Genomic DNA, 21,126 nt, shown 5'->3' with positions numbered 1-21,126 from the left:
ACAATGCAGAGACTTTGGTGAGCAAATCAAGTCCAAGGCAGATTCTGCTTGACTGGAGTAGCATTTAACTCCACTGTGGTATAAATGTGATTGTTTTGTTTTTTTTTGTTTTTATGCAGTAAGTTATAATTTAATAGTTAGTGCATTAGCTTATACTATTTAAAGTAATGTTTTCTAATTATTTTGAAATATTAAGAAGTAAATTACGCATGGCAACTTTAATGTAATAAAGTTTGGTATATTTACCTTTGGCCCACGGCTCATAAATGATGTTTGATTTTTGCCCTTTCATACGAAAAAGTTTGGGCACCCGATTTAGAATTTGCAAACAATAATTTTCTGAAATTATATTATTATTATATTATTAGGAAAAAGTCTGAATGTACAAATATAAAATCAACTTTACCCCAATTCTTGAATTTATTTTACCGTCAACAAAACTTATGTAAAAAGGTTTTAAAATGCTTTGGAGACCTTTTGATTAGAAATATATATTACCTGTAGTCGTTCAGCTGCACTTATTACTGGGTTTACAGTACATTCATCGCTGGAATTGTATCTTCTGGAGGTAAATATTGCCGTTTATTCAAAGCTATTTGTTTATGTAGCAAATGAATGCGTTAGTAACGTTAGTGAGTGATGTCAGATTATTTAGGGACACAATTTGCATTTTAAAAACAACAAACTGCGTGATAAAACGATTAAAAATAAATATCCGTCATTAAATAGGTGAAATGTTTTATAATAATAGACAAAATACTGATTAATTTTACTGAGGCGCGTAATTTCCAGTCAGAAATTTGTCAACGCCTGACAGCGGGTACTCTCAGGTCCCGCCTCTATTTTAAAACCGAACACTTGATTGGTGAAGATGTACGCCGCGCGACAGAAATTAAGAGTTCTGATTGGTTCTTCGTTGAGTCAAACTTGTTCGTTTAGCCAATCTCTTCACCGTTGTGCTCTGCATCTCGCGTGCTGCTGATTTACACAGTGCACACTGAACTCCGTGGAGCACTAGTTGCACTTCTTCCCAACTCAGTTCGTTGTTTACATTAATATATAATTAGTTATTTTAAGTGATCATCCGATTCCCTGCTTAAAATGACTTTTTCCGGCAGTCTCGTGACCGCTGGCAAAAATAAAAGTTTCTTCACAAGCAATGAAACGAGCTTGAGCTTCACTATAAATGAAACGATCGCTCTGTGAGTAACTAATAACAATGCTTCACAGATCGAGTTATGTAGTAAGATACTAAAGTTTACAGCAGTAATACTTAATACTGCCGTTTAAATCCACTCATTGAGTTTACTCTTCAGGATGAAACTAAAACAAGACAGGAATGAGCCAAAATGGATTCTCATGCTGATTGCTGCATTCCACATGATCGTCACATCTCAACATGTTGAAGGTAATACTATGCAGTGTATGTTTATCTGTATTAAACTCCTTTACCCTATCTTTGTTTTTTAAAACACCATACATTCACAACCATACATCTACATAATGTTTATGGGATATCATATTTGTAGTACAGTACTTTCCTTAACCCAGTGGGTATCTTGATGTCAAACGACATTACATAACAACAGGTCAAGGTCAAATTGATTTGATACCTTAATACATTTATGCCCATTTGACCACAATAATAATGACAAAAAATACTGAGGTAAAGTTTTATATTCACACATTCAGCCTTTTCCTGAATAATAGAAGTATTCTTAGCAAATCAAACAGTGAAATCATATTAGCATCTAATGACTATCAAAGTACCACTGTTCATAGTCAATCAAATTGTGTTAATGTTGTTTTCAAGTCATACTTGCGTATGATTTCAGACCGACTATTCAAAGTACCATGGTAAACAAAATAGGGAGCAGGGGTGGACTGGGACAAAAATTCAGCCCTGGCCCTGTAGCCACACCAGCCCACATTACCACACCAACACAGCACCACCCATGGCACATTCACTACTTATATTGGTGTACATATGGTAAAATAATAGAGCCAGTATTTAAACATGTAATATACTGTATGTGACTGGAGGAAAAACAACCCATTTATAACAAATTTATACATACAGTAAAAACTAAATAAAAAATAATTTGTGAATCCTGAAGAGTCCGTGTGCTGTCCCTTTATACCTTCTAATGCCCTATAGAAAGTCTGAAATGACTAGAAATGGACCACTTCTTTAATAAGATGCTAAATTTTTGGGACATTCCTAGCAAAACAAACAAACATTTGTCATGACCTGTCACTCAAAAGCATTTCGCTATAGCTATAATATAGCCAAATTTGATTTCTTGAAACGTTTCTTGCTGTATAAGCTGTTAATTTTGTCATTCTTTTAACGATTAGGCTCACGGTTGATTATACAGATTTATATTTTAAGTACACAATTTTAAGTAATAAGATGTTCATCTTCTGTGATTGTGACCATCTTGTAAGAACAGTGACATTTCAGTTACAATATCAAAACAGCTGGCCATCGCCGATTGTGCCAAATGCTTTACATTTATTATTATTATTACTATTATTATCATCATCATCATCATAATATTTACATTTTGCAAGAGATAAAAGCTGCCTGCATGTAAATACAACACATACAAATTATTATTATTATTACTTTTTTAACTGACTGGGATTTGCCAGAATTGCCAGATGGCCAATCCGCCCCTGATAGGGAGCAGGTCACAAGTTATTACTGAATGAATGTGTGAATATAAACACCAGCTGTACCTCAATCACAAAAAGTATTAAAATACAAGAAGTTTTATTCATCTGAAAGCTTCATTAGAAATGTACAAAGGATGTAAACGGCCCTGACTTCAAAACTAAATCCAATTAACATCTAAAATTGGTGTCAAAAATCAATTACCTGACTGTCCTGTCATCAGTTTTTGATGTTTTTTTTTTACATCAATGTTAAAGTCAGACATCAAGGTAGTCAATTGGCATCAAATCAATTTGCAGTTTTAATATTTTGTGATGTCGTTTTGGCATCAAGCTGCCCGATGGGAACCAAAAACAAATGTTCAGAGGTGAACTATTAGGTATTTTCACCCCTGTGAACAGTAAAGTAACAGTAATTATTTCTTCCTTTGTTTCAGGCGCTTCAGGCATTTTAATATTGGGGATTTAAGATATTAGAGACATTCATAATGACTCATTTAGATATTAAAGCAACATGTAGGCCCCAGAGCAGCAAAACAAATTCGAGTTTTAAAGTTTGGAGGAGGTAGGACTCGAGCAGAGAACATGATTTAAGCCTTTATGCATATCTATATTGGAAGGGGATTTGATTATTGTTGGGGACAATTGAAAAATCAATGGATTATCCTTGAAAAATTCACTTCAATATATGCTAATTCTACTCCTCTGCCATTACTAAAAACATGTCCACTGCCACGGCCGCTAGTGTTATTGCGATAGTGGAATTTTCGGTACCGAATCGGTACTGACATTTAAAAAAAAAAAGTCAATTTTCAAACATTTAAGTGATGTTAAGCACGTTCTTAAACACCACTATTCATGAAGTCACCATGGACATTCATATTACTTGCTGTATCACTTACAATATTACTGTTGAATATAGACTATTTATAAATAAATAAATCCATCCTTGGTAGGAATGGGTCGATAGACGATGCCATCGTCCATCGCCGATGGCCAGTAGACAACACAATGCTGAGCCGGCATCGTCAATCCTCCGCCTCGCCCCCGTCGCATTCCTGCTTGCGAAAAATACACACTCAGGCCTCGTTTACACTAATACGTCTTAGCGTTAAAATGGCATGTTAGGACGGAAATGATCCACATCCACACCATGCTTTACCTAGCACTTCTGAACAGCCCTCCGTCCACTGAAAATGCACATCACATGACTACACATACACAGCCACACGCTGTCATGCGCTCCTCTGAGCTCCAACGAGCAGTGCACGTGTACAATACATCGCAAAATTTGTTATTGCATTAGTAGTTTACGAAATATTATAACAGACCACTAATGAATAACAGACTAAGCCGAAGGAAAATGAATAAATGAATGAATGAGTAATGTTTTTGTGACGCGATTATCCTAATTAAATAAATGTAGTTTTTAAACCTTAACACCCTTGTGGTGACAAATATAAAATAAAATAAACATTTTCAACATTTGATGCAACTTAAAACTTTTTTGTGCATTACTCGAGAGAAAAAAAAAACGAAAAAGAACCACAGTAAAGTCAACAACAAAAAAAAAGCATGCGAAATGTCATAAAGGGAATTCTGGGAAAATTAATTACAGTTTTTCACTGTATATATATGTATATATATATATATATATATATATATATATATATATATATATATATATATATATATATATATATATATATATATATTTTTTTTTTTTTTTTTTTTTTTTTTTTTTTTTTTAAAGAAAACGTACTGTCAAAAACGTTTCAGATTCTTTTAATCCATTCAAATCCCAGACATTTGTTTTCCAGAGCACATGCTTGTGTTTTGACATATCTATTCTTGGCTTTTGTAAAACAATGTAAAAAATACTACTTCCCTCGTAGAGTTCCTGTAGCCATGCTGAGGTCGAAAGGCTGCTTTTAAAGAAAAGCAAAAACTATCAAAGTAGCAGATTATCCAGAGAGCAGATACGCTGAAAAAACAAGTGTTCAGAGGAGAACTGTTGAGTATTTTCACCCCTGTGAACAGTGATATTATTCCTTCCTTTGTCTCAGGTGCTTCAGGCATTTTAATATAGGGAGATTTAGGATATTAGAGACATTCATAATGACTCATTTAGATATTAAAGCAACATGTAGACCCCTGAGCTGCAAAACACATTAGAGTTTCAGAGCTTTTAAAAGTTTTTTCATGCAAAAAAAATGAACATAATTATTTATATTATGAACAACTATCCGACGCTTTTACACTAACTTATGAAAAACATCATTCCTAAATGTTCTCTAAACATTCAAACCTCAATTTCTAAAAATCTTAGGTATTTAAGTTACTTTTGAACGCTCTCTGAAAACAGTTATTTTACTTAAGAGTAAGCTAAACTTAAAATTTTAATGTCTTTATCCCAATACTGCATTAAAGTAACTATGAAATCAAAATAAACTATTCTTATTTTTATAATTATACTGTATAGTTCTTGTTATAAACAGTGTATCTGTGCACTTTATTATTTAGTTAAAGTTTATTTTGCCCTAAAGTCGATTATAAAATACCATAAATTCATCTCGAAATCACTTTTCTTAATTCTGGTTACGTAGAACACCTTTAAGGCAGAGCTATCAGTCATTTAGGATGGAGATATCAGTCATCTAGGGCGGAGCTATCAGTCATTTAGGATGGAGATATCAGTCATCTAGGGCGGAGCTATCAGTCATTTAAGGGTGGAAATATCAGTCATCTAGGGCGGAGCTATCAGTCATTTAGGGTGGAGATATCAGTCCTCTAGGGCGGAGCTATCAGTCATTTAGGGTGAAGCTATCAGTCATTTTGGGCGAAGATATCAGTCATTTAGGGTGGAGATATCAGTCATCTAGGGCGGAGCTGTCAGTCATTTAGGGTGGAGATATCAGTCATCTAGGGCGGAGCTATCAGTCATTTAAGGGTGGAGATATCAGTCATCTAGGGCGGAGCTATCATCCATTTAGGGTGGAGATATCAGTCATCTAGGGCGGAGCTATCAGTCATTTAGGGTGGAGATATCAGTCCTCTAGGGTGGAGCTATCAGTCATTTAGGGCGGAGATATCAGTCCTCTTGGGCGGAGCTATCAGTCATTTAGGGCGGAGATATCAGTCCTCTAGGGTGGAGCTATCAGTCATCTAGGGTGGGGCTATCAGTATTCTAGGGCGGGACCATCAGTCCTATAGTGTGGAGTTATCAGTTAGTTAGGGTGGGGCTATCAGTCATTTAGGGTGGAGATATCAGTCATCTAGGGCGGAGCTATCAGTCATTTAGGGTGGAGATATCAGTCATCTAGGGCGGAGCTATCAGTCATTTAGGGTGGAAATATCAGTCATCTAGGGCGGAGCTATCAGTCATTTAGGGTGGAGATATCAGTCATCTAGGGCGGAGCTATCAGTCATTTAGGGTGGAGATATCAGTCATTTAGGGCAGAGCTATCAGTCATTTAGGGTGGAAATATCAGTCATCTAGGGCGGAGCTATCAGTCATTTAGGGCAGAGCTATCAGTCATTTAGGGCAGAGCTATCAGTCATTTAGGGCAGAGCTATCAGTCATTTAGGGTGGAGATATCAGTCCTCTAGGGTGGAGCTATCAGTCATTTAAGGGTAGAGATATCAGTCATTTAGGATGGAGATATCAGTCCTCTACTGTGGAGCTATTAGTCATTTAGGGTGGAGAAATCAGTCATTTAGGGCGGAGCTATCAGTCATTTAGGGTGGAGATATCAGTCCTCTAGGGTGGAGCTATCAGTCATTTAGGGCGGAGATATCAGTCCTCTTGGGCGGAGCTATCAGTCATTTAGGGCGGAGATATCAGTCCTCTAGGGTGAAGCTATCAGTCATTTAGGGCGGAGATATCAGTCTTCTTGGGTGGAGCTATCAGTCATCTAGGGTGGGGCGATCAGTATTCTAGGGCGGGACTATCAGTCCTATAGGGCAGAGTTATAAGTTAGTTAGGGTGGGGCTATCAGTCATTTAGGGTGGGACTATCAGTCCTATAGGGTGGAGTTACCAATCAGTTAGCATGGGGCTATCAGTCCTTTAGGGCAGGACTATCAGTCATTTAGATCAGGACTAGTCTCATAGGGCAGAGTTATCAGTCAGTTGGGGCGAGGCTATCAGTCATTTAGGGTGAAGCTATTGTTCCTATAGGGTGAGGATATTAGTCCTTTAGGGTAGAGCTATCAGTGCTTTAGGGGTGGGGCTATCAGTCCTTTAGGGTGGAGATATCAGTCATTTAGGGCGGATATTTCAGTCATCTAGGGCGGGGCTATCAGTCACTTAGGGTGGGCTATCAGTATTCTAGGGCGGGACTATCAGTCCTGTAGGGCAGAGCTATCAGTTAGTTAGGGTGGGGCTATCATTCCTATAGGGTGAGGCTGTCAGTGCTTTAGGGCAGGCCTATCATTTTTTTAGGGCAGATCTATCAGTTCATTAGGGTGGGGCTATTAGTCCTTTAGGGCGGAGCTATCAGTTCATTAGGGTGGGGCTATGAGTCCTTTAGGGCAGATCTATCAGTTCATTAGGGTGGGGCTATTAGTCCTTTAGGGTGAGGTTATCAGTCCTTTGGGCCGAGGCTATCAGAGGGTGTTTGGTTTCTGGTTGGAATTCATCTATTTGTGAATCTTCCTTCATTTTATTAGCAGCACTCCAATCCAATCAGTTCCCAAAGAACAAAATCAGGCACTGCCTTAAATTTGAGAAGTTTTACAAATAATTTCAGGACTGTTTTAAATAAATATGGGTCATCATAAAAAAGGGCAATCTTACCTTCTCACAGCCATTTTTAACAAACATCTAAAACATTGTATAAAGGATTTTGTGCAAACAGTCTGAGTATATAATTAAAGACCAGCTCATTTTGAACAAACATTCTATTAACATTAATGGAAAACTTCATTTTATTTTTATTTATAATGTGCTCATCCCGTAATGAGAACAGTCTGTTAGGATGAATGATCCTCTGCGAGAATATGACGTCTGTTGTCAAAGCAAAAGTGTTTTTTCCCCTACAGAAATGACTATCCTGGACTCCACCGCCAACCGTTTAGCATCTCTGCGGCTTCATGGAAACTTCAGATCCAGAGCTTCTGCCATGTTTCTGTGCTCTACACTGATCTGCAGGTGTCTGTAAGAGTTCCAGCGTTAAACAGCAGCTGTCATGAATTCAGCTAATGGCCGCTGGATGCCAAGAGTCTCGGGATCGTCTTTCTCCATCACTTCAAATCATGCCATTCATGCTGACAGACATAACTCAAATCAAAACCATTACCATTCAGAAAGAAGCGCTCCTGCGTTTCAGTCAAGCAATATTTATATATTTGCATTATAGAAAATAATTTTTCCGTTCCCAAAGTGGCTTTAGAGGATTATAAAAGTAAGAGAATTAACCTCAAGCTGCATGTTCAAAAACACAGATATAGTTAGCCAGGAAAATATCTATATTTATACTGTATAAACCTTTATATAGGAATAAAACATATGGGTTAAGGTGTAAGTCAATCAACCTCAAGCTGAATGCTCAAAACAGAAGATTTAATGACACTATTTTACTAAAAACTTGCTTTGAATTGTGCAAAACATGATAATGAGGTGGAAAAAATACTGATGATCATCTCGTCGAGGACTTTAAACAGTAAATCTTTGCTTTTGCTTATGAGTTTTTGTCAAAAACCTTTTGGCCAAGAAATGATTCCACTATAAGAGCCAGAGCCTTATGATTATTAAAACAGCAACGCGGGACGATTGCAGCGAGAAACCTCACGCTGACAGATTTCAGCATTACGGATAAATCAAGTAAACATCAGGATTAGCTTAATTCCATGAAGACGAATGTGTCTAGAAGTATCAGTCAGACATTTAGAGCATTTTAATGGAGATCAGGAGCTTTCTGAAGTTAGCCGACACGTGTTGATGGAAGATTATTCATTCATTTTCCTTTGGCTTAGTCCCTTTATTCATCAGGAGTCGCCACACCATTAATGAAAAACTAAATAATAAAATAATATTAAAATTAATGGAAAACTAAATAATAAAATAACATTAAAATTAATGAAAAACTAAATAATAAAATAATATTAAAATTAATGGAAAACTAAATAATAAAATAGTATTAAAATTAATGAAAAACTAAATAATAAAATATTATTAAAATTAATGAAAAACTAAATAATAAAAAAATATTAAAATGAATAAAAAACTAAACAATAAAATAACATTAAAATTAATGCAAAACTAAATATTAAAAAATATTAAAATGAATGAAAAACTAAATAATAAAATAGTATTAAAATTAATGAAAAACTAAATAATAAAATACTATTAAAATGAATGGAAAACTAAATAATAAAATTATATTAAAATTTATGAAAAACTAAATAATTGAAATAATATTAAAATTAATGAAAAACTAAATAATAAAATAATATTAAAATTAATGGAAAACTGTATAATAAAATAATATTAAAATTAATAAAAATCTAAATAATAAAATAATATCAAAATTAATGAAAAACTGAATAATAAAATAATATTAAAATTAATGAAAAACTAAATAACGAAATAATATTAAAATGAATGAAAAACTAAATAATAAAATAATATAAAAATTAATGAAAATAATCAAATAATTTTAAATTAATGAAAAACTAAATAATAAAATATTATTAAAATTAAAGAAAAACTAAATATTAAAATAAAAATAAAATTATTGAAAATAATAAAATAATTTTAAATTCATGAAAAAATAATATTAAAATTAATAGAAAACTGTATAATAAAATAATATTAAAATTAATAAAAAACTAATAAAATAATATTAATATTATTGAAAAACTAAATAATAAAATAATATAAAAATTAATGAAAAACTAAATAAAATAATATTAAAATTAATGGAAAACTGTATAATAAAATAATATTAAAATTAATGAAAAACTAATTAACGAAATAATATTAAAATTAACGAAAAACGAAATAATAAAATAATATTAAAATTAATGGAATACTAAATAATAAAATATTAAAATTAATGAAAAACTAAATAATAAAATAATAATACAAGTGTGTAAACTGCCAACACCACATTATGAAATACTGAAAAACTGATCACTGTGCGAAAAAACAGTAGTGTTTCTGTAGTGTTAAAACCTTCTTCACCTTCTTCAAACCTTTGTCAGTTCACTTCAATCTTCTTCAGAGATGTGACACGAGTGTGGATGAAACTCATTTAAAGCGACCGTCTTTGAACTTCAGTCTTTTAAAGCGATGCATCATTTCTGGAATTCTTGACATGTTTTTCAATTGTTCTGTTTTTCAATTCCTGCCTTTCTTTGAAGTGATCATTCAGAGGGATTACATCACACCTCAGGCATGTGAGGATGGGAGGAGGTTCGGTGTTCATTTAAACAATGCAGACGGGAAGCTGCCAGTGCTGGAAATGTGTTAAACATCTTAGCACGTTTACATATCTGTCCATCACTGCTCACAGGGATAATAATAATAATCCATTAGCTATCTCTCAACATTAGCAATCTGGAACCCATCTCTCTCTGCAGCACTGAGGGTTATATTCCAATGCTGATATTTCTCATTTTATTTTCTAACTTTTTCGCAGTTTCTCAGGCCACGACACGTCCACACTAAATTAAATAAAATTGGGTTTGAAAAAATATCTACAAAGCAAAGTTGTTCATAAAAAAGTGCCTGATAAAGATATTGTTTCTCTCTCTCAAAAAAAAGTTGACTCTGAATCACTTAAACAAATTATTCGAATTTTTGTGGATTTATGTCAACATCATTAAGGTATCTCATTTGCATAATCTCACCTTCCATAACATGGAATACTCTAAAATGTGCGTTTCAAGATGTTCATCAAAACAGTGCCTGATCAATAGATATCTCAAAAGAATCAGCGGGGAAAGAATCAGTCTCTCTTAAAAGAAAGTTGACTTAACGAATCACTTTAACGAATCTTTTACATCTTTTGCCTGCTGTGGATTTACTTTAACATCATCAAAGTAGTTAATTTGCATAATCTCCACCTCCCACAACATTCGAATACTCTGAAATGGCCATTTTAAGACGTTCATCAAAAAAGTGATTGATAAATAAAGATACTGACTCTCTCAAAAAAAGAGTCGACTCTGAATCACCTAAGCAAATCTTTTGAATCTTTTGCCTGCTGCGTATTTAAATCAACATCATCAAAATAACTATTTTGCATAATCTCCACCTCCCATAACATATGAATACTCTGAAATGTGCGTTTTAAGATGTTCATGCCTTATAAATAAAATATGGTCTCTCTCAAAAGAAAGAGTCGACTCTGAATCACTTTAATGATTCTTTTGCCTGCAGTGGATTTATGTCAACATCAAAGTAATTAATTTGCATAATCTCCGCCTCTCATAACATACAAATAATCTGAAATGGCCCTTTTAAGATGTTCATCAAAAAAGTACCTGATAATCAGATATTGTCTCTCTCAAAAGAAAAAGTCGACTCTGAATCACTTTAATGAATCTTGTGAATCTTTTGCCTGCTGCAGATTTACTTCAACATCATCAAAGTAATTAATTTGCATAATCTCCACCTCCTGAAACATTCAAATACTCTGAAATGGCCATTTCGAGATGTTCATCAAAAAAGTGACTCATAAATAGATATTGTTCATCTCAAAAGAAAGTTGACTCTGAATCGCTTTAGTGTATGGATGCTTCCCAGAGATAAGTTGCAGCTGGAAGGGCATCTGCTGCATAAAACATATGCTAGATAAATTGGTGGTTCATTCTGCTGTGGCGACCCTAGATTAATGAAAGGACTAAGCCCAAAAGAAAGTGAATGAATGAATGAATCACTTTACCGAATCTTGTGAATCTTTTGCCTGCTGCGGATTTAAAAGTATTTAATTTGCATAATCTCCACCTCCCGCAACATTCGAATACTTTGAAATGGCCGTTTCGAGATGTTCCTCAATAAAGTGACTGATAAATAAAGATATTGTCTCTCTCAAAAGAAAGAGTCGACTCTGAATCACCTAAGCAAATCTTTTGAATCTTTTGCCTGCTGCGGATTTAAATCAACATCATCAAAGTAACTAATCTGCATAATCTCCACCTCCCACAAAATAAGAATAGTTTGAAATCGCCGTTTCGAGATGTTCCTCAATAAAGTGACTGTTAAATAAAGATATTGACTCTCTCAAAAGAAAAAGTCGAGTCTGAATAACCCAAACAAATGTTTGGAATCTTTTGCTTGCAGCAGATCTACGCAACTAATTTAAAGCTAACAAGAAACCAATTTGCATATCATCCACCTCCCGCAACATATGAATACTGTGAAATGGGTGTTTCACATCTGACAAAGAAAGAACAGTCAAAGCTAGACTAGCTGACCAATCAGAGCCGGCTTACGGAAGCGGGAATACATTTCATCTTTTGCCTGTGGATTTACATCAACATCATTAAACTAACTCATTTGCATAATCTCAGCTTCCCACAACATATGAATACTCTTGACTTAATGCGTTTCACGTCCGACGTGGAATGACTGATTAAAACAGACGTGGGTGGTTGACCAATCAGAGCTGGCTTATGGAAGGGGGAGGAGCTTACAGACCTGAAGCTCTGAACTGATTTGAATAAATTTTTATGAAATCATTGTAAAATTAATGATATATTTTAATTGTGTGTGTAAAATTAAATACATATTGCAATGTTTTCTGTCCTTAGATGCATTTAAAACTGGACTCGACACAATATTAGGAGGACACTTTATAATACCATATGACCTGCTTTTAACATTTAAAAGGTTGCAAAGCACTTGCAAAAACTGAAGATGATGCCGACTTTAGCGATTTAAAACTGCAAAAACGTATTTCTATCATATTGCTATCATTATAAACGCATGCTATATGCACTGTTGTGTGTTATTGTCACTCAAAGTTCCTTCAAAACTATTTGCGCTATAAAAATAAACCTGGATTTTGAACTGACACGGCAATTTCACGCTGACATGAGGACAGAAAAAGCTCATTGTTTTGACTCTCAGCTGCAGACGACTGTAATTTATGTGCTCTCTTGGCAAGTTTTCCTCAGCAGGCTGTTGCTTGTACAGATCCAGTGTTTATATTTGTTTTTGGCCACAGTTCAAACCCCTCAGGAGACTAAGAGAAACGAATCAAATCTTTGCACTTGCTCAGCATGAGCCTTTTATTGTGTGCATTTGTATATTTTTTGACTTTTTAAAATCTGTCTATTAAAGTTTAATGCTGCTGAAATCCCGTCATCGGAGTGTTTTATGATAGAAAATCTATTTATGTATGTATTTAAATTCTACCTACATAATTGCATAATCATCAAATTAAATAATTTGCATAATCCCCGCCTCCCATGACATACAAATACTCTGAAATGGGCGTTTCACTTCCGACACTCAGATACCAATCAAAACCAACCTTGGCAGCTGACCAATCAGAGCTGGTTTATGCAAGGGGGAGGTGTATAATTATAATAAGTATTTTATAAGTGTATAATATATTGTAAGTGTATAATAAAAATTGAGCTTATACGTAATATAATCTGTATCTACAGTACTTTAAAATATACACTACCAGCCAAATGTTTGGAATCAGTAAGATCTGTATTAATGTTTTCAAAGTAGGCAATTCTGCTCACCAAAGGCTGCACTTATGTGATTAAAAATACAGTAAAATTGTTAAATTATCTAAATAGATGTTTTCTTAATGAATGTAGATTTTAATTGAATTTATTCCTGTGATTCAAAGCTGAATTTTCCTCATCGTTACTCCAGGCTTCAAAAATCAGTATAATATGAGGATTTGCTGCCATATATATATATATATATATATATATATATATATATATATATATATATATATATATATATATATATATTTTTTTTTTTTTTTTTTTTTTTATTATATATTATGTATATACAGTGTAAGTTAGAATTATTAACTCCCTTCAATTTTTTTTTCTTTTTTTAAATATTTCCCAAATGATGTTGAACAGAGCAAGAACTTTTTCACAGTATGTCTGATAATATTTTTTCTTCTGGAGAAAGTCTTATTTGTTTTATTTTGGCTAGAATAAAAGCAGTTTTTAATTTTTTTTAACACCATTTTAAGGACAAAATTATCAGCCCCTTTAAGCTAAATTTTGTCTTGATAGTCTACAGAACAAACCATCGTTATACAATAACTTGCCTAATTCCCCTAACCTGCCTAGTTACCCTAATTACCCTAGTGAAGCCTTTAAATGTCACTTTAAGCTGTATAGAAGTGTCTTGAAGAATATCTAGTCAAATATTATTTACTGTCATCATGACAAAGAGAAAATAAATCAGTTATTAGAGATGAGTTATTAACACTATTATGATTAGAAATGTGTTGAAGGAATGTTCTCCCCGTTAAATAGAAATTTGGGAAAAAAATAAACAGGGGACCTAATAATTCAGGGGGGCTAATAATTCTGACTTGAACAGTCTATACATATATATATATATATATGTGTGTGTGTGTGTTTACTATATATATATATGTGTGTGTGTGTTTACTATATATATATATATATATATATATATATGTATATATATATAAATATATATATATAAATATATATAGTAAACACACACACACACACTCACATATATATATTTATATATATATATATATATATATATATATATATATATATATATATAGAAATGTTTGTGTTTACTTTATGGTTTTCTGAAGTTAAACAGAATTCAGGTACAGAAATGTAATATTAAAATGCAATGCAAAAATAACACTGTATTGTTGTCTTCATTGTATTAGTTATTCAGTAAAATTAATCGTGACTAAAGTTACAAATGTTATTATTTTTTTGTGCCAAAACGCTCTTGAAATTCCTTTAAACATGCTATTCAACATGGAAGGATAATTTTAAAATGACGGTTATGGTTGATATTCTATGTAAAAACCTAATAAAAGAATTTGAAATAATTTGCTGGAAGAAAAAACTTGCTCTTCACTCTATTATGATTCAATTACTATTGTGGACACACACATTGTGACATCGATGCCGAAACGATATATTGTGCAGGCCTAATATTATATTACTAATAGAATATTTGGAGAATTATGCAACACTGAAGACAAAAATTTAGATTTAAACCACAAGGATTCATTAAATGTTTACATACATTCATTAAAAAACAGTTATTTAATATTGCAATAATATTTTACAGTTTTTATTGTATTTTCGAATAAACATATGTAGACTTTGTGCATTAAAAAAATTGATTTATTGGATTTACTCATTTTTTACGTAAGTGGTGGCAAATGATTTATATGGGCTGGGTTTAAACAGACAAATTAAATTGAACATGACTACATTTAATTTGTTGGTTTAAATTCAGCTCATATAAATGAACATAACTTTTTTTTTTCAGTGTCAGCCGAATAGACTTATTATAAAACACAAAATATCGTTCTGATTCCAAACGTTTGACTGGAAGTGTAATTGAATTGATAGCAGTTTTTCAGTTCATGCAGCACTGGATGGGAATAGCATTCCTCTGAGTTTTCCATACAGGATAACAGTCACCTAATCATCTCCTCATGTAAGTCTCTGAGAACATCATGCAGAGGTGGATTACTCTACAAAACCCTGTTTAACGTATCATTGCCCTCTGATTTCCCTCAGATGTTCACACGCATCGCTGAAGCGCGAGCTCGCGTGTTGCTTTATATGGCAGCTTAATTCCTCCAAAGGGTCCGACACAAATCACAGCCATTCCTCTGAGTGACATGGGCTGTAATTCAGTTTAATGCTTCAGAGAATTTGACGTAACCTTTCATCAGCTTACGTGGCTCTGGTGCATCGCTCTGACATGTTAACCTGCTTCTGTGCTTCAGGCCTCTCGGATAGCTCAACATTTGCTTTAGACAAGTGTATATTGGGTTGGTTATGACAAGTGCAAACGTATTAACAGCGTCACAATGCAGCACAGCGACAGTAGAGCAATTAACTAAAAACCAATCAGGACAGAACAGAAATTAATTAAAAACTGCTCAGAACAGCATAGCAACAAACCAAAAACACTCAGAACAACCCAATAACAGCGTAGCAACAAACTAAAAACAATCAGAACAGCTTAGCAACAACATAGCAACAATCCAAAAACACTCAGAACAACCCAGTAACAGCATAGCAACAAATAAAAACAATCAGAACAACCCAGTAACAGCGTAGCAACAAACTAAAAACAATCAAAACAACCCAGTAACAGCGTAGCAACAAACTAAAAACAATCAAAACAACCCAGTAACAGCGTAGCAACAAACTAAAAACAATCAGAACAACCCAGTAACAGCATAGCAACAAACTAAAAACAATCAGAACAACCCAATAACAGCGTAGCAACAAACTGAAAACAATCAGAACAACCCAGTAACAGCGTAGCAACAAACTAAAAACAATCAGAACAACCCAGTAACAGCATAGCAACAAACTAAAAACAATCAGAACAACCCAATAACAGCGTAGCAACAAACTGAAAACAATCAGAACAACCCAATAACAGCGTAGCAACAAACTAAAAACAATCAGAACAACCCAGTAACAGCGTAGCAACAAACTAAAAACAATCAGAACAACCCACTAACAGCGTAGCAACAAACTAAAAACAATCAGAACAGCTTAGCAACAACATAGCAACAGTCCAAAAACACTCAGAACAACCCAGTAACAGCATAGCAACAAACTAAAAACAATCAGAACAACCCAGTAACAGCATAGCAACAAGCTTAAAAACACTCAGAACAGCAGAGCAACATGATAGCAACAAATTAAAAACAATCAGAACAACCCAATAACAGAGTAGCAGCAAACTAAGAACAATCAGAACAGCATAGCAACAACATAGTAACAATCCAAAAACACTCAGAACAACCCAGTAACAGCATAGCAACAAACCAAAAACACTCAGAACAACCCAGTAACAGCATAGCAACAAGCTTAAAAACACTCAGAACAGCAGAGCAACAGGATAGCAACAAGCTTAAAAACACTCAGAATAACCCAGTAACACATTTACATTTAGCAGACGTTTTTATCCAAAGCGACTTACAAATTTCACCATTTTGGATGCAGTAATGGTTCACCACACCACAGCAACAAGCTTAAAAACACTCAGAACAGCATAGCAACAGCATAGCAACAAACCAAAAACATAACTAACAGCACAGCAACAGCATAGCAACAAACTAAAAACACACAAAACAGCATAGCAACAAGCTTAAAAACACTTAGAACAGCATAGCAACAAACCAAAAATATTACTAACAGCACAGCAACAGCATAGCAACAAACTAAAAACACACAAATCAGCATAGCAACAGCATAGCAACAAACTAAAAACACACAAATCAGCATAGCAACAAGCTTAAAAACACTTAGAACAGCATAGCAACAAACCAAAAATATTACTAACAGCACAGCAACAGCATAGCAACAAACTAAAAACACACAAATCAGCATAGCAACATGCTTAAAAACACTCAGAACAGCATAGAAACAAACCAAAAACATTATTAACAGCACAGCAACAGCATAGCAACAAACTAAAAACACACAAAACAGCATAGCAACAAGCTTAAAAACACTCAGAACAGCATAGCAACAGCATAGCAACAAGCTTAAAAACACTCAGAACAGCATAGCAACAAGCTTAAAAACACTCAGAACAGCATGGCAACAGCATAGCAACAAACTAAAAACATTACTAACGGCACAGTAACAGCATAGCAACAAACCAAAAACATTACTAACGGCACAGTAACAGCATAGCAACAAACTAAAAACACACAAAACAGCATAGCAACATGCTTAAAACACTCAATACAGCACAACATCAACAGCATAGCAACAAAAACACTCAGAACAGCAGAGCAACAGCATAGCAACAACAAACACCCAGAACAACCCAGCAACACCACAGCAACAAGCTAAAAACACACAGAACAGCATAGCAACAGCATAGCAACAAAAAACAATCAAAACTGCATAGCAACAAAGCAAAAACACACACAACAGCGTAACAACAACATAACAGCAAAGGAACAAACTAAAAAACACCCAGAACAGCATAGCAACAGCATTGTAACAAACTAAAAAATACTCAGAACATCTTAGCAACAAAAAACACCCAGAACAGCATAGCAACAGCATATTAACAAACTAAAAAAATACTCAGAACAGCTTAGCAACAGCATAGCAACAAACTAAAAAACACTCAGAACATCTTAGCAACAAAAAACACCCAGAACAGCATAGCAACAGCATAGTAACAAACTAAAAAATACTCAGAACAGCTTAGCAACAACAGCTTAACAACAATAAACACCCAGAACAGCATAGCAACAGCATAGTAACAAACTAAAAAATACTCAGAACAGCTTAGCAACAACAGCTTAACAACAATAAACACTCAGAACAGCATAGCAACAAACTAAAAACACCCAGAAAAGCACACCAACAACAACAACAACAACACCAGCATAGCAACAAACTAAAAACATTTAGAAAAGCACATCAACAGCATAGCAACCAACTAAAAAACACTCAGACCAGCACAACAACAACAACAACAACAGCATAGCAACAGATCAGCTCTGTATATTGCACCAATCAGATGATGACTGACTAGAGTTTTCCACTCCGGCCATCTTCGTCTTGAAGAATCCCCCCTTCCGCCCCTCCTCCTCCTCCCCTTCTCCTGATAGGGTGGCATGGTGGCCAAGTGGTTAGCACTGTTGCCTCAAAGCAAGAATGCCGCTGGTTCGGCCTCTCGGCATTTCTGTGCGGAGTTTGCATGTTCTCCCCGTATTCGCATGGGTTTTCCCCGGGTTTCTCGGTTTCCTCCCACCAAACAAAGTAATGGATGGATTCCAAAGGATCCATAAGTAAATTGATCATGCCAAAGTATCAACTCTTAGCCAGCTATATCTCAGCACGTTCACAAACAGGGAAGTTCTCCCGATCTCCCTGAGTTCAAACTCTCCTCTCGCCCTTCAAACGGGAGGGAGCCCCGGGCTCGAGGATATCCTGAGCTCAGAGCTCTCTCCCGGGACATTATGCCAAACATGCTTTATTATTAATCATCAGCTAAGTGTGAACTCTTGAAATATAATTAAGTATAAAACCAGAAAAAATAAAGAACCAACATCAAATAAAACAGGCGTGATCAAATTGCAAAACGTTCCTGCAATAAAGACAGTATTATTGAGGATTCATTAGTGTGACTGACAGGGCAGAATGGGGCTGTCGGAGTTCAAAAAGTCACAAAAGTGAGTCTGAAGCAGATCAACCCTGAGGTGTTCAGCGAGACCGACGCCGCTGTTTGATCAACACACTTCAGTGAGACCGGCTGAGACTAAACACACTAATGATTCGCTATTTTGGGGGAACCAAAACCCCCCCAGAGGGCTCCTGCTATGACATGCAGTCTGGAAACAAACACTGTTTTTGTTTGAATGTTGAATTAATAATTATCAAATATTCTCACGCTGAAGCTGAGTAAATTTACGCAGACATCCTGCCATGTTTCAGCTGTATGTTTTTAATGCTGTTTATTTCAATCCTCTCTTTTGATGTCTGGTATTAAAGTATCTCTCTTCACCTTTTTTTGGAAATAGGCTCATTATACAGTTTCTCTAGAGGTAAATAGTTGAGTTTTACCATTTTGAATCCATTCAGCTGATCTGTAAAAGCACTTTTAGTTAGCTTAGCTTAGCATAAATCATTGAATTGGATTAGACCGTTAGCATCTCGCACAAAAATGATCAGAGTTTGGGTAAATTTCCTATTTAAAGCTTGACTCTTCTGTAGTAAAATCATGTACTAAGGCTGACAGAAAATGAAAAGTTGTTTATTTCTTGGACAATTTCTCTGGGAGCTATACTTTCCTTCTAGCGTAATAATCAAAGTTTACATGGCAGAAAGAAAGTATAGCTCCTAGCCATATCAACAGCTATCGACGATATAAAGTTTCTGTAAGTCTTAGTAAACGATAAAACTACAGAAGAGTCAAGCTTTAAAAAGAAAAATGATCAGAATTAATTTTTGAATTTGAGCGAGATGCTAATGGTCTAATCCGAATCAATGATCTATGCTAAGCTAAGCTAAAAGTGCCGAATGTATTCAAGAAGGTTAAAACTGATCTGTTTAACTCTAATGGACATGTGTTCAATTAACAATCAACCAGTGTTCCTTTAAAAAGACATTTTGACCCATAAAGAAAACAATTTTTCAGATCTTTCACTGTAAATACAGAAATGCTGGGTTGTTGTAGCCCAATGTTGGGTCAAATATGGATAAACACAACTGTTTGGTTAAAAAACTAAATTTAAATTTTAAAATTACTAAATTATTTGCAAAAATGCTGGGTTGTTGTAGCCTGACGTTGGATCAAATATAGACAAACCCTACTGCTGTTTGGTTAAAGAAACATAATGTACATTTCACAATTATTAATTAAATTACAAAAATGCTGGGTTGTTGTAGCCCAATGTTGGATCAAATATGGTCAAACCAAACTGCTGTTTGGTTAAAAAACTACATTTAAATTTTAAAATTACAAAATTAATTGCTAAAATGCTGGGTTGGTTTAGCCCAACGTTGGGTCAAATAGGGACAAACCCAACTGTTTGGTAAAAAACATAATTTAAATGTCAAAATTATTATTAATTCAATTACAAAACTGCTGGGTTGTTGTAGCCCAATGTTGGGTCAAATAGGGACAAATCCAATTGTTTGTTTAAAAAAAAAACTATGTAAATTTTAAAATTATTAATTACAAAAATGCTGGGTTGTTGTAGCTAAATGTTGGGTCAAAATTGGACAAACCAAACTGCTGTTTGGTAAAAAACATAATTCAAATGTCAAAATTACTAATTAAATTACTAAAATTGTGGGTTGTTGTAGCCTAACATTGGGTCAGATATGGACAAATCCAGCTATTTGGTTAAAAAATAAATTTACATTTCAAAATTATTAATTAAATTACAAAACTGCTGGGTTGTTGTAGCCCAATGTTGGATCAAATATGGACAAATCCAATTGTTTGTTTAAAAAAGAACTATGTAAATTTTTAAATTATTAATTACCAAAATGCTGGGTTGTTGTAGCTAAATGTTGGGTCAAATATGGACAAACCAAACTGCTGTTTGGTTAAAAAACTACATTTAAATTTTAAAATAAAAAAAAAATTCATTGCTAAAATGCTGGGTTGGTTTAGCCCAACGTTGGGTCAAATATGGACAAACCCAACTGCTGTTTGGTAAAAAACATAATTTAAATGTCAAAATTATTATTAATTAAATTACAAAAATGCTGGGTTGTTGTAGCCCAATGTTGG

The 21,126-nt window shown here is 34.3% G+C and overlaps 1 long non-coding RNA gene across 1 annotated transcript; it reads left to right on the top strand.

Moving 5' to 3' along the window:
• The first annotated feature begins 988 nt into the window (after window positions 1-988).
• LOC141380856 (uncharacterized) lies at window positions 989-8,692 on the top strand. The gene is made up of 3 exons (XR_012400163.1): window positions 989-1,202; window positions 1,317-1,408; window positions 7,719-8,692. It is a non-coding gene; the product is annotated as an uncharacterized lncRNA (long non-coding RNA).
• Window positions 8,693-21,126: the final 12,434 nt, after the last annotated feature.

This window comes from Danio rerio, chromosome 25 (genome assembly GCF_049306965.1).
Source record: "Danio rerio strain Tuebingen ecotype United States chromosome 25, GRCz12tu, whole genome shotgun sequence".
In the NCBI taxonomy this organism is placed as follows: Eukaryota; Metazoa; Chordata; class Actinopteri; order Cypriniformes; family Danionidae; genus Danio; species Danio rerio.
The sequence above is the reverse complement of the archived record's forward strand: the minus strand, read 5'-3'. Positions and strand labels throughout refer to the sequence as shown.